At 37.9% G+C, this 18,601-nt stretch overlaps 1 protein-coding gene across 12 annotated transcripts in view; it reads left to right on the top strand.

Moving 5' to 3' along the window:
• Positions 1-18,601, top strand: part of EPS8 (EGFR pathway substrate 8, signaling adaptor) — a 202,136-nt gene that overhangs the window by 87,397 nt on the left and 96,138 nt on the right. For 7 of the 12 annotated variants that reach the window (XM_082351936.1, XM_082351935.1, XM_082351941.1 and 4 more), the window contains exon 2: positions 2,398-2,486. The exons of 3 other annotated variants lie outside the window; for them this stretch is intronic. The gene's annotated coding sequence lies outside the window, so the exon portion shown is untranslated. Of the gene's footprint in view, positions 1-2,397; positions 2,487-10,491; positions 10,669-18,601 lie in introns of those variants that run through there. 2 more of the 12 variants (XM_082351938.1, XM_082351943.1) reach the window with 2 other exon arrangements.

Raw genomic sequence — 18,601 nt, 5'->3', positions numbered from 1 at the left:
AGAGGATAAGATGTTTAGACTCATTTTCTATGTAAATAATTCTGAAATAAATTGTGTAAAGAGGTCTCCTTTTTGGTTTATTTTTCAGTGAAATCATGTGTCATTAATTCATCAAGGTAGGTATGAAGTTTACTTAAGGAAACTGCCTTGGAGGTTTAAGGGACTCCAAGTCAGCTCATTATATTTTAGATTTTTAAATAATAGCTTAGTTGAATTGCATAAAATTTTTGTGCAGGTGATATAATGAGGTAGATTATCATACATTCTTTTGATCATTTACCCTATAGGATAGTTCTAATTTAATTAAACCATTAAGTTTTCTTTAAAACTTCTTTTTTATTTTAGAGTTGAGGTTTGTGTATGTTTTTAACTGTTTAATTTGACATGTGAATACTTAAAGTGATATTTTCAGCTATATGAAAAATTATACTTCTTATTTTAGTTAAAATTTATGGGCTTTGTATAGAGAATCTTCTGTATACAATATACTAACTAGGTTTGGGAATTTGACTAGCTGAAACTTGTGGTAGTTTTAATTCTCAATGTATTTTCTAAAATTTTAAAGAAACTTATAAAATATTGTCTCTGTGTACTTGGTAATGTAAAATCTCAGTTGAAATGCATGTATGTTTCTTAAGCTTGCTGTAGATCTCACATGAACATTTGTCCAAGAATGCCTTGCTTTTAGGAACATTGGTATACAGTTTCTTGAATCTTAAAAATACATTGTGTCAGATGTTTAGATGTAACTCAGAACCATATTATTTAACTTCACTATTTACATGATCCTAATGGTCAGATTTAAATATCTGACAATATTATTATTACTGTAGGTTGCATTGCATTCTTTGTCTTCCTTCATTGTTTCTAAAAAATACTTTTTCTTCATTTTGTAGGTAATTTTTCTTTTTTTTCCCCCACTTTTTTATACAACTTGCCAGACAGAATGACACAGTTAGTATCCATTAAGTAGAGCCATGAATATCAATCTTGGACACAAAGCCTGGGATTGTAGTTGAGGAAGCCCTCCTGTTGCTCTGGCATGGTGTCCAAAGACTCTGAATGAAGTCTCTTAACGTATTCAGGATCTCTGAAAGCCCTTTGGGCTCCCCATTGCCCATTCATAGCTGTTGTTGCACTCTTCTGGTTAAAAATTGTCTGTGGCTTTCCCATTTCCCATCATATCAAATTCAAAGTCCGGTACGTAACTTATCACTTGTAGTCATGTATCTTAATTTATGGCCTATACTTCTTTTTTTTTTTTTTTTTTTCAATTTTTATTTTTTATTTTGGCCACACCATGCAGCATGCGGGATCTTAGTTCCCTGACCAGGGATCTGTGCCCCCTGCAGTGGAAGCACAGGTTCTTAACCACTGGATTGCCAGGGAAGTCCCTGGCCTACACTTATTGATCTTTATGCTTTACACCTCCATGTCCTGCTTTTTCCTTCACTCATGCCGCAATAAGAAAGTCTCTCCCTCATATGCAAAATTTACCTCGTCCTTAAGGTCTACTAATCAGGCCCATTAAATTTCTCCTGGTCCCCTCTTCCAACATTGAAAGTAATCTGTTTTGTACTTGCTATATTTTCTTAAGTTGCTTCATGTTCTGTCTTGTGTTACCGTTATTTTTACATGTGTTGTAATATTTTACACCTCCTTTGTAGCATAGCCTAACTTTGAATGATCCACTGAGCCGAGTCTCTGTCTCTTACTATGATGGGTTGGATGTGGTTTCACCTTGTATCTCCTATGTTTCCATGTATTTAGTAGATGCTCATTGTAAATATTTGGCAACTGAATAAATATCATGGCATGGCAGTGAGTAATTGACTACCAGGCATTTTATTCCTCTGTTGGAATGGATGTTTGGGGATAGGACATCATCTCCCCAGCAGGGAAAGCTGAAGAAACAATCAAAGATGCAGTTTAAAAATGATTTACATTATGTGTAGTATCTTAATACTGACAAGGAAAGAACAACTTTTTCTAGGTAAAGCCTTTGGGCTGATAGGAAATTGAAGGGTAACACAGACTTTGGAAATAGTGACTATGGTTCTGAGTCAGAGAATGTTTTTCAGGAGTTCACAGTTCGGGGATAAATACAGTCAGTTCTGCTATCATGCTTGTTTTGAAAATGAGAATTTATTCCTACATTATTAATATTAGGGAACAATTTGAGTAGAATGTAAATTTCACATTTGTTATGTGTGATTTTATTTTATTTTCACCTAGTTGGTGAACACAGGCCATTTCACCTAGCTGAACTGAGCCACATAGGAATAGACAAAATGCACATGCGCACACCTCAGACGCCTTCCAGCTCCCTGACTTCACTGCATATCATGAATCACAACCACCCATATCTCGTTTTCATAACTTTCCCTCCAATTTCAGATAACCCTTTTTCTACCACTGTACAATAACTCACAAGCTGCAACCCTTGGACATGCAATTCCGCAAGCAAACTTCAAGTCTTTTGCAAGGTAAGATGCTATATTTATTATAGTTTTTATTTATTTTTTTAACCATTTAACATATGAAAAACTGTGCTAGGGTCTTTACTAGGCTCTTTTCTTTTTTATATGTGTCACCGACAGCTGTCTTTTCCCCTAAGTCCTGGGCTTTTCATGACGTGATTTTGCAAAGCATCATGACTTTTCAGGAACATATTATGCCGCATTATAACAGAATTGACTGTACTAATTGATAACATACAGCGTGTGAACTGACAGTTCTCTCTCTTTCTTTCCTTCATTTCTACCCTCCCTCTCCCTGCCCTTTGAATGGTGAGAGACACTAAAAAAAATCCCTGTAAGAGGAACACAGTGCAACAGAGAAAAATGCCAGAGAACTTGTTTAACCAGTGTCGTGGAAAAAGGGCATAAAATTACCTGTGGAATAAATAGATATGCTTAGAAGCACGTAGAGACTGAACGTAAAAGACCAGGGACCAGTGGCTTACCCTTAAATAATAATAATGTTTAACATTTTGTGAGCCTTTACTATGTGCCTGGCTCTATGATAAGTGCTTGGCATGGATTAGGCGACATAATCCTCACAGAACCCTCTAAAGTAGATGTTATTACTGTCTTTATTTTACAGATGAAGAAAGTGAGGCTTACAGGGGTTAGTTAACTTGCCCAAGGTCGATAATTCATAAACATAAATGGCAGAGCCAGATCTTGAATCACATCTGACTTCTGAACCGGAGATCTCTGGTCTCTTAGAGTACTTTGTAGATTATAAATAAATAACTTCCACATGTGTTATTTCCTTTGCCCTCACCTGTGTCTGATTGTCATCACAGGCCGTCTTTTGACCCCTGTGATAGATGAAGAAACAAAGGTACTCAGGCTAAGAAATGCCCAGTTTGTCAGAGGCAGAACAATAACAACTAGTTCTGACGCCAAATTCAGAGTTTCTTCCATTGGGATTATACGTGCAAAGGGAGAAAAATTGGACAATTAGAGATCAGGTGAGCTGAACTAGGGAAGAGAAGAAATGATTGTTTTGGAAGTTGGGGGGAAACAAGTGAATTTATAACAATATATCAGAATTGGAAGGACAGAGCCTGATGGAGGATGGGCAGTAGGGGTCCTCTAACTCTATGGTATAAGAAGCCTAATCAGATTCTCATCAAGGAGCTCAAGCTAGCACCAATTTCAACTCAGGATTATAGGAAGAGAAACCCGAAGTCACAAGCATAAATTGGTTATGCTATAAATCCAGATTAGTAGCAGCCTCAAAAAGAAAAAAAAAAAGAGGAAGAAGAGAGGTGACAATAGAGGAAAGCTTCAAAAGGCTTTATTGGCACTTCTTTTACAACATGTGATGCGTCTCTTTTTCTTTAGGCAGTCAGCTACCTATAGCACCTTTCATATAAACAAGTGTTTAATTAGTGTTTGTTAAACTGAAGTGTTTGTTAACTGAGTTAGTGTTTGTTTATTTGATAAATAGTAGAGAGAGCAATTTTTCAGTCAAGTGTTAAGAGCCTAATATTATACAGGTAATAGGATAAGGAAGGATTGATTAGCATCTGCGAATTTAAAGCAGGGGGCTAGCAAACTGTGCCCAGTCTGTTTCTCTACAAGCCAAGAATGGTTTTTACATTTTTAGTAGATTATTAAAAATAAAAACAAAAAGAACATTGACCGAGACCATATGTGGCCCACAAACCCCAGATATTTACAACTGGGCTCTTTACAGCAAGTTTGTCAACCCCTGCCCTGAAGTATAGTCCATAAAGCAGAAAAAGTTAGACTTGTTTCCTTTTAGGAAATCAGATTAGGTAATGGAAACTGGTATTATATTTCATAGAGGGCTACATTTTCAAATGTGTACCTTTTCTTTTTTTCCCCACAGGTAGGAAGGAATTGGTATTTATTTAGTATGATATTTTGCTTGGGACTTTGTATACTTTATTTCTCATACCCTTGAAAGATTTTATAGCTACTTTACAAATGAGGAAACCAGGCTCATAGAAGCTAAGTAAGCCTCCACATTTATTAAGTAGTGGGATTCATATTTGTCCGGGTTTCTCCAGATAAGAATATGGTAGAGAAACTTTATTTGTAAAAATTGAGTATGGTCTATTCAAAATTCTGGCTTGAAAACATCTAGATATCAGATATAGACATTTGTAGTCATTTTAGCCAGTATCTAAAATATTAAAAAAACACAAGTTGTACACACAAAAAATAGAATTGGTTGGAGAATCGTGTAATTTTATTATAAAAATTGCATTTGAAGGAAGGTTTTTGGATAAATTGTATAGAGCTATAGAGAAAATTTAAAGAACAGAAAATTCAAGCCTCATATTAAAAACTTAAAATAATATTCACCTAAAAGAAAGATGAGACTTAAAATATTCTCAGTATAAAGTACAAAATAGGAAAGTGTATTCTGCGTCAATAGAGAGTATACCAGGTAGCAGTTTATCTTTGAAAAACAGATTATTAAACGAATATTGGCTCATATGTCTAATTGTAAAGTTTTATGAAGAAAATTTCAGGGTGCAATGAAAACATGCAATGAGGGATCTAATACAGATTGGAGGGGTCAGAGGAATAGTTCCCCAGGAGGTCATTTAAGCTGAGATACAGGATTTAGGCAGCCAAAGACAAAGAGGATAATTATTCCAGACAGAGTGTGATAGGCCTTGAGGATGGAAAGAGCTTGGCTTATTCAAAGGATGATCACAGAAGGCCATTGTATCTCCTAATGACTCTGAGAAGAGGAGTTATATCTGTTGGTTCATCATTGTCTATCCAGCCTCAGACGTACCTGCTGGCACACAGTAAGCCCTCACCAAGGTTTACTGAATGAACAAAGACTGAATAGACATTTCGCTGGGAAATTCATGATGTAATTGTGAGCACCGGGATTGCCTGGGTGAAGCCTGCTCCCCTCCTCTCTGAAGCTCACGTAATTACATTCAACTCAGATTGTTGGTAATCCTAGGTTACTCTAGGCCACTGGCAGCCCAGCTTTCCCAAACCTTCTTAACCGCTGTCAAAGGATCTGAATGGAGCTCGACCTGGAGAAAGTCTGCACAGAAAAGGCAGGAAAAAGGAATGTAGACCGCTTCAGCCGCATCTGATCCTGAGGAGGGAAAGTGAATTGGCACTATTCCAATGCCAGGACTGAATCTGAGATAGAATGAATACAGCTGCTTTTCTGAAAATAACCAGCTGAGGGGGGAGGGTGCTCTGTACTAGAACACATGATCCCAGGGTCTCTGGGTGATCACCGGGTGACCAAGTAACACATGATGATCGGGCTTAGACGTTTGATTTAAGAAGTTAAATACTGAAATGCTTCCTATTTGTGGAGCTTGATGCTTCAAAATCAAATCTGAACTTCTAAATTGGGATAATTTCACTTACAGGTTGGATGCCTTGAGGAATTTATAAAGTAGAAAGAGAAGGAGAGAGAGTTGCATATTTCCCAAGTGGGTGAAATAAAGTTGTAATAGACTTAGAAGGACTGTTTTACAAGATATTTACCATAAGATGGAGGTGAAATAGGGGTTTACAACAATTAAGGAAAAAGAAGGTCACTTTAGGTGGGAAAGAGAATGGGAATTGGAGACAGAAGGAAAGAAAATATTTCAGGGTTATTCTGAAATGTTAGTTTTTGAGTTAACAAAAAAAGAGCCGTAAGTGGTGAAAACAATACCTGTACAGCTGATAATACAAGAATTTAGTAATAAACTTGTCTGTGCTTTGTTTAAGCTTAAACGTTAGTGAACTTCAGTTGGCAGTATCGGATTTTTGGGGTTTAATGTGAGGTTTGAGGAATTTCATACTGGATGTCAAAAGTCTATTTCCTTACAAAAAGAGAAATATTGGCTAGCAGATAAGGTAAATACTTGCTAAGAGTTGTGAGTTTTGTTTTGATCAGTGAGGAAAAAAGACACCCCCTGTGCCCCCTGAAGAATGTTTTTCAAAGTTATGTTGGGAGGGCGATTGGTGGTACTGACTTGTGGAAAACTCTTGGTTGTTTATTTTAAGCAGAATGTTTCTTAAGTATTAAAATGACTGAGTTAGATATTGTCAATGTCACTTGGCTTATTTCCAGGGACTAACTCCTACAGTTAACAGTTGATTTGCCATAAGACATCAAGTTAATGATAACTTTCTTAAAGTTACAGACATGTTTCTTACCCATTTTAAATGAGTCAACTTTTGTTAATATCATTTTGTAATTCCTTTTGATATTTGGTATGGAACTTAATAATGGACTAATTAATTATAAAAGCAAACTCTAAATCTTATCACTTTAAAAGTTTGACCTTTGAAGCCATCTTATTGAATATGTATATATTATATATATATTATTTACATATAATATAAATAATATATATATATTTACCCCCTTAGGAATACTGAAGTATTTTATTTTGTTCAGGGGATGTTCTCCTCAAAGTTTGTATGCATGTTAGATTATATGAATGCTTACTTAAAAAGTGAAAAATGCAGAGGAATTTTAAAAAAATTCTTTGAGCCATTTCGTAAGTCAAATGATCCTTTTGTAAAAGAGCATATCTATTCCAAATCATTTTCTATGTTAAAATAATTTTATATATACATTGCCTTAGTTTATCCCATTAATATACTGTGAGATTGGTGTGTAGTGGGTGGGACATAGAGTCCTACTTCATTTGAGTAATGAGAAAATTAAGGGTCACTGAGAAATGGTGTTTGTAAGAGGGGCTGCCAGGTAAGGTTAGAGCTGGACAAGAAATCAATAGTTGGTGAAACTGGACCAGTTCTCTTTTTTTTTCCCCCCCCAAAACAGAGTTCAGTTTATCGCTTTTGTAAATTAAGGATTGTGTCTCTTGATCTTTATTAAAGTAGAATATATGATAATCTAATTTACCTCAAATCAAAATATGTATATATACACATGTGTATGTATATATTTGTATGATCACACACATACACACAAAGCATTGTAAGGATGGTTTTAATTCGTGTGTGTGTGTGTGTGTGTGTGTGTGTGTGTGTGTGTGTGTGTTTGCCCCAGAAACCCCTGATGCCCTGGTGCATTCTCCACTACAGAGGCAGCTGCAGTAAGATCTAGCATTACAGGCCAGGCAACCATACCTAATGGCCTCACAGACATTCAGCGGTTTATTCCTTCCTCATTTACTTTTTTTATTATCCTGGTAAAATATATATAACATACAATTTACTCTTCAGATCACCTGTGGTGTAAATTCATGGGCATCAAGTACCTTCACATTGTTGTGCAACTGTCAGTACCATCCATCTTCAGAACTTTGATATCTTCACAGACGGTTCCATACTCATTAGAGGATGACTACTCACCCCCTGTACCCCGCCAGCCCCTGGCAACCGCCATTCTCCTTTCTATCTCCATGAATGTCACTACTCTAGGTACGTCATAGAAGTAGAATCATACAGTATTTGACCTTTGGTGACTGGCTTATTTTACTTGGCTTAACAGCCTCAAGCTTCATCCGTGTTGTAGCATGTATTAGAATTTCCTTCCTTTTAAAGGCTGAATAATATTCCACTGTATATATAGACCACATTTCACTTATCCATTCATCCGTCGATGTGCACTTGGCTTGCTTCCACCCTTTGGCTGTTGTGAATAATGCTGCTTTGACTGTGAGCGTACAAGTATCTGTTTGAGTTCCTGCTTTCAGTTCTGGGTCTACACCCAAAGGTGGAATTGCTGGAACACATGGTAATTCTGTGTTTAATTTTTCTGAGGAACTGCCATATCGTTTTCCACAATGGCCACACCGTTAAAGGAATGTTTTAAATGAAAGGTAAAAACCAATCTTCAATTCTCTTAAGTCTCTGGACTTTTTTTTTTTTTTTTTTTTTGCCACGCTGCATGGCTTGTGGGATGTCAGTTCCCCAACCAGGGATTGAACCTGGGCCCACAGTAGTGAAAACCTGGAATCCTAACCACTAAGTCAAGTCACCAGGGAACTCCCAGTCTCTGAATTTTTAAAATGAACTTTTCTAAAGTAGGATGAATATAGCTCCCTTGGGCTTCTTACGTAACTAATAACTCTAGAAAATGTGAGCTGTGTCCTTATAGGTTATTGGTAGGCACATTTTAAATTAGTTAAAGTGGGGTCCCCAACCCCCCTGTTAGGAACCGGGTCGCACAGCAGGAGGTGAGCAGCGGGAGAGTTAGCGGAGCTTCATCTGCCGCTCCCCATCGCTCCCCATTGCTCGCGTTACCGCCTGAACCATCCCTCCCCCACCGCCCCGTCCGTGGAAGAATTAATTGTCTTCCACGAAACCAGTCCCTGGTGCCAGAAAGGTTGGGGACCGCTGAGTTACACTATCTTCCTGCTTCTCCTTGGGGAATTCAAAAGTCTGAAGACATTATGAGAATGACATAGGTGAGTCTTAATTTTTCCAAAAAAAAAAAATATATATATATATATATGTAGAGCAGACTACAATTGGGGAGATTCCCATAGGAATGAAAGAAACAGATAAAATTATCTCAAAATTAGTCAACCTTGCTTCTTAATCTAGTCTACCCTCCAGAATGCCCCCATAGTGATTTTATTAAAATTAGTAATATGACTGTTACTGCCTCCACTGGTTTGCTGCTTCCATAAAGACTGAGTCTAAATTCCTTTACATGATCTGCCAGGCCCCTCACAACCTCGTGTCAAGCTCTTCTCTGCCACATCATCTTTCATATACCCTGTGTTGCAGCCACACTGAATATCTCACTGTTCCCTAAAAACCATGCCCTTCCACGTACCGTGCTTTGCATATGCCTGGAATGTCCCCTCCTACCCGTAGATGTGCTGATTGACACACTCCTGTGTCTTTCAACACCTGGTTCTACTGTCTCCTCCCAGATGAAACCTACTGGCAGCTGCCCTAGGTTGATGGTTTCACAGAATTGTACATTGTTTATAACAAGACAGTAGCATTTACTAAGTTGCATTGTAATTATCTCTTTGTATATGTCTCGCTCAGCTAAGTGCTCCTGAAGGAGAGAAACCATGGTGTTTCTTACATATGCCTTCATGTGAAGCACAACCCCTGGAAGGTGTAGACAGAAAATACTGAGTGAATTTCTTAAGTGGTTTTGCTCACTGTATAGAATGTCTGCCTCTAATAAGTAATCATTCCATCTGTAAGCTGGAATTCCTTTCATAATTTCAGCAATTATTAATAACTGAATATATCTTTTCATATGTAAAAGTATCAAGCAGGCAAATTTTTTCTTCAGTAGTTTGCTACTGCTCCATTTCTGGGCAGATTTCTTACATTTCTGGGCATACTGACTTCATCGGCAATGTTCTCACATTACCCTAGATTTCTCATCTCTTAGGAGAAAGTATCTGATAAGTTATACTTAAGTGTTGATGACATAATACATTATTACTCCCACAAGTGTTTGTAGTTTAAATGTGGTTCCTAGGGATGAAAATGCTTAATTCAAAAGAATAAATTTCCAGTGGTAGGAATTTCATTCACTGTATCCCTTGGGTAAATGGTATCATGTAAGGAAGCAGGAGGACTCTCTCTTGCCCCCTAAATCGCACTAGCATGCAGGCTTCCAAAAGCACCCCTGAATCTTCAGCACCTCCAGAGTGGTATTAACACTGGAAATATATTTCCTGAGGCTGCTGCTTTAAGGGCCTCACCCTTCTGGGATAAATTTCCCCTTCTTACATTTCCCCTTTATAATCTGAAAGTCAGGGTGGTATGACTCTTTTCAAAGTGCTTATTCTGCCTCCTTAGCTAAGTAGGAATTTCTTTTTCAAATGTTTAGAACTAGAAATAGGCAGTCATTTAATATTTAAGCTAGTTTCTATGAGTCAGTTATAGATATGAGGAAACACTTATTAGCTGACGTGGCATATTAAAGGATGATCTTTCTACTGGAAGCAAAATCCTGCGAGAGTCAGATATTTGAACTCTTTCCAGTCTAGATTACTCAAAAGGAAGCAAACAGCAAGATTCAGTTTAATTGCTTGTTATTTTGAAGAAGGAAATGTTATGTGTGTTTTTCTCCCCCAAGGACTGTGTCCAGGGCAGTATCATTTTGGTGTTTTTGCAGTTCTGTGAGATGTTTCCAATGCTTTAGAACTAAAAAACAAGTGAGACTGACATAAATGTATCTGGACCAGTGGAATGTTTCAAAACTTATGTAAGTAATTGTTCTTCTAGACTGAAGACTTGGTATTATTGGTACCCAAATCCTATTGATATAATGGTAACATAGAAGGGCATACATAGATTTTGGCGTGGATTGTGTAAATGTGAAATGTTTATACAGATGTATAAGTGTGTAATTATATGTGTGTGTGTGTGTGTGTGTGTGTTGTGTGTGATTAAGTGTTTTTAAGTTTTGGCAAGCATTCTAATGGGCAGGGGTATCACACACACACACACAGAGCACAGAAACTGGGAGTTTGGGCTCTTACGTTGGTCTGCCTGGGTTTGGGGCTTTACCATGTACGCACTGTGTGATACTGGGCAAGGTGCTTTATTGTTCTGTGCCTCAGTTTCCTCATCTGTAGAATAGAGATAATAATAGTACCTACCTCTTAGAGGAGTTGTGGTTATCAAATAAATTAATGCATGCCAAGAATTTATAACAAGGTTTGGCCCATATAAGCACTTAATAAGTGTTACCTATTGTTTTTGTAAATTTTTATTAAATACTGGCCACACAGGTGATTCAGAGAAGAGAAAATAATTACTTTGAAGAAAAATGATTGTTTTTAAGCCAAAGACATTAGTTAATTTTGTGAATTAAAATCATAATGTTTCTTCATCATTAAGAGATTATGATATAGGGACTTCCCTGACGGTTCAGTGGTTAAGACTCCACGCTTCCACTGCAAGGGGTGTGGGTTTGATCCCTGGTCAGGGAACTAAGATCCCACACGCCGCACAGAGTGGCCAAAAAAAAAAAAAAAAAAGAGAGAGAGAGATTATGGTATAAACAGGGATATGTGTACGTAGTTAGTGGTTTATTCATTATAATATATTTTGGATTATTCATTTCTGAGTGTATTTAAAGTCTTCCCTTTCATGACCAGATAATATATGTTTATGGAATGGTCTCCACTTTGAAACCTGTTTGGCTTTGGAAAATATATCTTTTGTCCATTTTGTGTTAGACTTCAATTTTGTCTAATCAGTGTTTGAAACAAATGGCACTTTATATCCTTCCTTCCAAGAAAAACATTGGGTGTTTCAGGAAGTGGTCTTGGTGAGTCAGAGGATAATACTTTTTCCTCTGAGTCAGTTCTGAACCTCCTTGATATAACTAGGTGTACTTTTACCAAAACTTCTGCTTTTCAGATCAGATGTTAAAATCATCATTTATACATGCCCACACCAACAGCGGTGCTTTCATTGGTATTTCCACTCAACACTGAGGGTCTTATCTAACTGTGATTGTAGAAATTCTGCTAAATAAATTCTTTAACAAAATTTTAGTTCAATTCTGTACTTCTAAATTTGTTTCTATTTTGCATCAATTTTTCTTTAAACAGGAGTCATTTGTGTCAGGTGGTCATTTATGTCAATCATAGAGGAAATTTATGTTGGTAATAATGTCCACTTGGGTCACTAAAATTCTTTGTGTTTTCTTTTAGTACACATACATAAACTCTCCATAGCACATGCTTAGTACTGGAATCATTTTGCCAAAGACTGTACGAGTTTGCCACACCCCAGAGCAAGGTCAGATTTACCAAGGAATAAATCACAGAGGTTCTTGCTAGCTACACTAAAAAATATTAAACATGATAAATAATTGCCAAATGACTAGCTGTTGCTAATGTTGAGTTGGTCAGGGAAAACTTTAAGAAAGGAGTAGGGATTGAGGAATTGAGCAATTGCTGGATGGTTGATATAAAGTAGTGAGTGGGGTGTTTAGTTTAAGAGCAGAAGCCTATAGGTGAGCCAGTGCGAGAAATGCTCAGAAGAGTGCTTGGTGCTAGGGGAGGTTTATAGGTGGGAAAGCCTGTGGGAATGCGGAAGCCCGGAGAGACTGCTGCGGGCAAACTCTTGTGGGTCTTGAATGGTAAGCTAAGGAATTTTCTTTTTGTGCGTGTGCACATGTAACTGGTAGCATTCTTTATGCTGATTCTCATGTCTTTCTCTTGTGTCATATTTGATTGACTGCAACTGGATTTTACTTCAGTGGATTTCATTTTTTATAACCAGTATTTAAAGAAAAGCTCTCCATCTCTATTTTCTCCAGAATACAGTTCTTCAGGAAAATAAAGGAGCTGATAGATAGATGTAGATACAGATATAGATACAGATCTCAAGGGACCTGTTGCTTTTGTATGTCATCCTTATAACAATCTTATTCTCATTTTACAGATGAGTAAACAGAGGCTCAGAGAGGATAAGGACTTGTCCAAGGTCACAGAGAGACGGTAGAATGAGGATTTACATTCAGGGGTGCCTATCTTCATAGCATGTTCTTTTTACCATCCACAATACCACAATAAAAGCATTGGAATATACTCAGTAAGTTTTTATTGTTTCCTGTGGCTCTGATAAAAAGCACCCCCAAAGCATTTTCCTTCTTGGTAGAAGCATTACTGTTATTTTTTTAGGAATAGGAAAGTGGTCTTTGGATGCTAGGAAATTGCTCCTGGGCAAGCTTGCTCACCCGTCCTCTCGGGGAGCAGCAGTTGGACCATCTTTATTTTCTACAGTAGATTATTGTCATTTGAGCCTCTATAAAGTTTTCAAGGGCCATCAAATATGTTTAGGGATTATTTGTGGGTAGAGGTGATCCGTGCTGTTGATCCTTTGTCCACTTATATTAGTAGTAGATGGACAGCTGGTCATTTTTCTTTTTTTTTTTCAGTCTTAAGCATTTGAGCCTTGGTGAGTTGGAGTCTTTGGTTTTCTGTCTTGGCACACACAGTCATCACAAGAGCATGGCACTTAGCTTCATCCTGTTGCCTTCACGGCAGGGGAGCCGCCGCGTGGCTCTTGGCAAAACTAGCCCTCCCTGAGGAGACAACAGTGGCAGTTGAGATTAAGCACCACTCTTTTATTTTTATTTTTATTTTATTTTATTTTATTTTTTAAACATCTTTATTGAAGTATAATTGCCTTACAATGGTGTGTTAATTTCTGCTTTATAACAAAGTGAATCAGTTATACATATACATATGTTCCCATATCTCTTCCCTCTTGCATCTCCCTCCCTCCCACCCTCCCCATCCCACCCCCCCAGGCGGTCACAAAGCACCGTGCTGATCTCCCTGTGCTATGCGGCTGCTTCCCACTAGCTATCTATTTTACATTTGGTAGTGTATATATGTCCATGCCACTCTCTCACCCTGTCACATCTCACCCCACCCCCTCCCCATATCCTCAAGTCCATTCTCTAGTAGGTCTGTGTCTTTATTCCCATCTCGCCACTAGGTTCTTCATGGCCTTTTTTTTTTTTTTCCTTAGATTCCGTATGTATGTGTTAGCATACTGTATTTGTTCTTCTCTTTCTGACTTACTTCACTCTGTGTGACAGCCTCTAACTGCATCCACCTCATTACAAATACCTCCATTTCGTTTCTTTTTATGGCTGAGTAATATTCCATTGTATATATGTAAGCACCACTCTTGTAAACACTGAGTCTAATATCTCATAAAATGCAAAGACTTGTTTAAAAAAAAAAAAACAATTCCTTTTTAGCATCCCGGAATGAAATGGCTCAGTTCTTAGGAGAGCAGGGAAATCCATCTTATTCTTCCTGGCTAACTAGTCTGTCTGCTACTGTGCTGCTGCCAGGTGCTGTTCCCAGGGCTTCTTAGCAGCCAAATTGTAAAAAGAAAAGAACAGAAAAGGACAACATTCCTCATGTCACATGCTTTCTTCGTAGGCGGGCTTGGAGTTTATGAAGAGTTCAGCCAGTCCTCAAAGTTACTTATGTAAGGACCACCGCCATCAATGAGAACACAGGATACTTTCCAGCTCTGCTGTGTTCTGTCAGATGGTCTGTGTAGGTAAATTTGTGTGACAGGAAGCAGGTCACTGAGTTGATGTGCTAGCCTTTGTCACTGATGTCCTGGAGCTAATGACATGGGAGCTGCAAAGAGCTCTTGGAGATACCCTGGTTTTCAGCTTAATCAGTACTGATTAGGAACTGATGAGTTTAAGTGACATGTCCAAGGGCACAGAGTTAGGAATAGTATTAGCAAAGCAAGGAATAGTATGGACTTTGGTGTTCAGTGTTCTTTCTAATCTCAGGACAAATCTAAATCAAGTTGACACCTAGGATGTTCCAGTTGGAAGTCCAGGAGTGGTATCTCCTCACACTCACAGAAAGAATGGTTGGGCTTTGGCAGGACTGATGTCCACCGTTGGAGAAGGCATGATGGAATTGGAGAGGCGAGAGGATACAGTTAGATGAGGATTTATTTTCGACTCCATTTGGGGATGATAGGGAAGGTGGCTGGTAATAATAGAGGGCAGGATGGAGAGGCAAGAGGATGGAGAGGGGTGGCTTAGAGGGATTTGGGAGAGAGTCCACACTGCCTGCCCTTTTCCTTGAGTAGCTCTTGTTAGAAGCTAGTGATGCTAAATGTTTTCTGTTTTTAACTCTTCAACTAGTCAAAATATTTCCTACTAAGTTTTTCTTGCTTTTAGAGCATTGTTTCATTCTTCTTAGTAAGAAGGTTTGAAATAAACGTCTTAGTTTGAGCGCGTAAAAAAATAATTATGAGCCTAATTTTTTCATTCATTGAATACGCGTGTAGTGAGAACTTACTACATGTTATGAGCTATGCTTAGCACTTGGTATTCAAGAAGATTATTTAGCCCCTGCCCTCAGGGGGTCTACAATATTGTGTACAAACAAGAAAATCGGAAGTTGCAACGCAGGGTGATAAGTACATCTCAGTGTTGGACTCAAGCTTTATGGGAGCACGTGAGAGAGGCATGTAGCCTACTGTAGGGGACTCACGGACAGCCTCCCAAGACTAAACTTTGAGCCGGAGCTGGCCAGGTAAAGGTGGCAGGGAGGTTTTGGGAGTGAAAGTTTATTCCAGATGGAGGATGTAACTTGAAGGCAAGAGTCTGCAAAATAGTTCAGTATCGCTGGTGCAGAGCTGCCAGCGCGAGCCTGTGGCGGGATGTGGGTGCTGGGAGGGAGCAGGGCAGGGGGCAGGGAGGCAGAGCTTGTGAGAAAAGAAGCCTTACAGTATAAAGGGTCCAATCCTCAAAGAGTACTCTGCTATGCATTCAAATTGGCTACCTGCGGGGTGGTGGGGATCTCTTGACTGGATTTAAGTAGAAGAATGATAAAAAAAAAAAAAAAAAATTAAGTTTTAGAAGGCAGTAGTATTAGATTGGTTCAAATTATATCTACCAAAGCTTCTAAAACGATTCCAGTTTAGGTCATCAAAAGACCAAGAGATCATTTAAAATCCTGACACTCTTCGATAGTAGATTTTTACTGCTCACGTAGCACAAAGCTAGGGAGTTTAAAAACGACTTAAGAGATAACACCAAATATAAGAAAATGTATGTTACCAGAAACAATCACATATCTCCCTTGGAGTGTAATATATTAAAACTATTAGAAGAGGTTGCTGAGTTGTTGGTTTTTTCCTTGTGGAAAATAATTATTTAATAAGTAAATGTGAAAACAATTCTTTTTTTTTTTTTAATTTATTTATTATTTATTTTTGGCTGTGTTGGGTCTTCGTTTCTGCGCGAGGGCTTTCTCTAGTTGCGGCAAGTGGGGGCCACGCTTCATCGCGGTGCGCGGGCCTCTCACGATCGCGGCCTCTCTTGTTGCGGAGCACAGGCTCCAGACGCGCAGGCTCAGTAGTTGTGGCTCACGGGCTTAGCTGCTCCGCGGCATGTGGGATCCTCCCAGGCCAGGGCTTGAACCCGTGTCCCCTGCATTGGCAGGCAGATTCTCAACCAGTGCGCCACCAGGGAAGCCCTGAAAACAATTCTTAAAAAGTCACGGCACAGCCACATGGTAAGTCATTTATAGCCATTTAGATTAGGTTATTATTAGGAGTTTTAATAAGCTAGGAAAATGCTTACTTTTTATTTTTTTTGAATTTTATTTATTTTTTATATAGCAAGTTCTTATTAGTTATCTATTTTATACACATTAGTGTATATATGTCAATCAAGAGGTTACTGAGTTTAAGCTATGCTGACACTTAGCAGCTTGAGGAAAACTGTTAACTCTTTTCCCATCAAATTTGGTAAAACTAAGTAAGATCGTTAGAAAAAGCAGCACATGTTTTTAAGTTGATTTGCTGAAGTTCCTGAGAGATGTTTCCCACAGAAGTTTGAGGAAAAGTGCCCACTACGTATCATTATGTTTAATAGAGGTAAAATGGAATATCTCTACAGTTTCATAAGGCTTCTTGGGGTAGTTTTTGTTATCTATCTTTCATAATAATTCATATGTCCCCATGTTTGTAAAAATATATGTTGCCTCAAAGTTGGATATAAAAGTCAGTTCTAGTTTTATTGATTGCAGTTATACAATTGGAAATATGTACCCATAGAGAAATACTCTGTAATAGGCATAGACTTTGCTGAACAAAAGTTAAGGTGATGTTATGCCCTGTTAGAATTTTGTGATCATTTTGAAATGCTAGGGTGCATTGTTTTTATCCTGGTACTGTCTTTGCCTTTGTCTTGATACTATTTCTAATAGTCCTGACTATCTCCTTCCTTTACTTCGTAAATATCCAGAATCCAGTCCTTTTCTTTCTTCTTTATAGGTAGACTAGACTGTTAGTTCTTTTCTATACAAATGTATGCACTATCATTTGTAATAAATTTATAGCAAAAGAAAAAAATCCCTTTAGTTCTGTTTAGATGCTATGTGAATTGGGGTGAAAAACAACTCTCTAACCATTATTTTCCTCTCTGTGGCAGAATGGTTGGATTTTATTCTATATCTACTAACTAGCTTTAAAAATTTTTTTAACTGAAGTTTAGTTGATTTACGAAGTTTCAGGTGTACAGCAAAGTGATTCAGTTATATATCTTTTATCTTTTTCAGATTCTTTTCTATTATAGGTTATTACAAGATATTGAACATAGTTCCCTGTGCTATATAGTAGGTCTTTGTTGTTTATCTATTTTATATATAGTAGTGTGTATCTGTTAATCCCTCATTCCCAATTTATCCCTCCCTCCCGTTCCCCCCCTTGGTAACCATAAGTTTTTCTACGTCTGTGAGTCTATTTCTGTTTTGTAAATAAGTTCATGTGTATCATTTGTTTAAGATTCCACATATAACTACTTATTAGCTCTTTGACATTGGCATGATATTAAACTCTGTACCTAGCTTAACTCATGTGTACTGTGAGCGTAGTAACGGTTCCTACCTCGTGAGTTTAATGTGACAATTAAAAGAAAATAAATAGATGTAAAGCACTTAGAGCTGTGCCTGGCACATAGTGCAATCTAAACGTTAACTGCTACTGCCGCCTCTCCTCATCTTTCTCCTCCTCCTAGCACTACTATTAGCAATCGTAGCAGTAGTAGTTTAGTTCTCGTAGTGCACTGATTTTACAAGATCATTTGGCTTAAAAAGGGGGACAGCGATTATGTTAGCTAAATGATACCTAGTTTATTTACTAAAGAGCTGGAATTAATTTGGGGGCTATTTAGAAATATTAAACTTGTCCTTGTAATGAGCAATACATTTTAATTAAATCCAATCATGCTCTGCCCTGTCTGTTCTACCTACCTCTGCCTATGGACCATTTTCCCAGTTGCTTAGAGTTGGAAACTATGGGAATGGAAAGAAAGAAACGCGAATGTGGCATTACCAGCCCTTGTGATAATTCCCTCTTCAAATTTCCACTTCCTTCAGACCTCAAGTAGCCTGCTTACCCAGACAGATCTATCTTAACTTCCCAAATAAAAATCCATACAGTATCATCCAGGAACATGACGGTTTGGAGTGATTCTTCCTTCCCTGGCTGACCCAAACACTTTTTTCACTTAATAATTCACTATAGCCAGTTGTGTTTGCTCTGTTTCAATTGCAGGTGCTCAAATCCAGGAATGTAATACCTGGAAAATAATTTTTGGGGGGAGGTTTATAAATTGACACTGG

This window comes from Balaenoptera borealis (genome assembly GCF_965194805.1).
Source record: "Balaenoptera borealis genome assembly, chromosome: 13".
NCBI lineage: Eukaryota > Metazoa > Chordata > Mammalia > Artiodactyla > Balaenopteridae > Balaenoptera > Balaenoptera borealis.
Note: the sequence above shows the minus strand (reverse complement) of the source record. Positions and strands in the feature narration are given on the sequence as shown.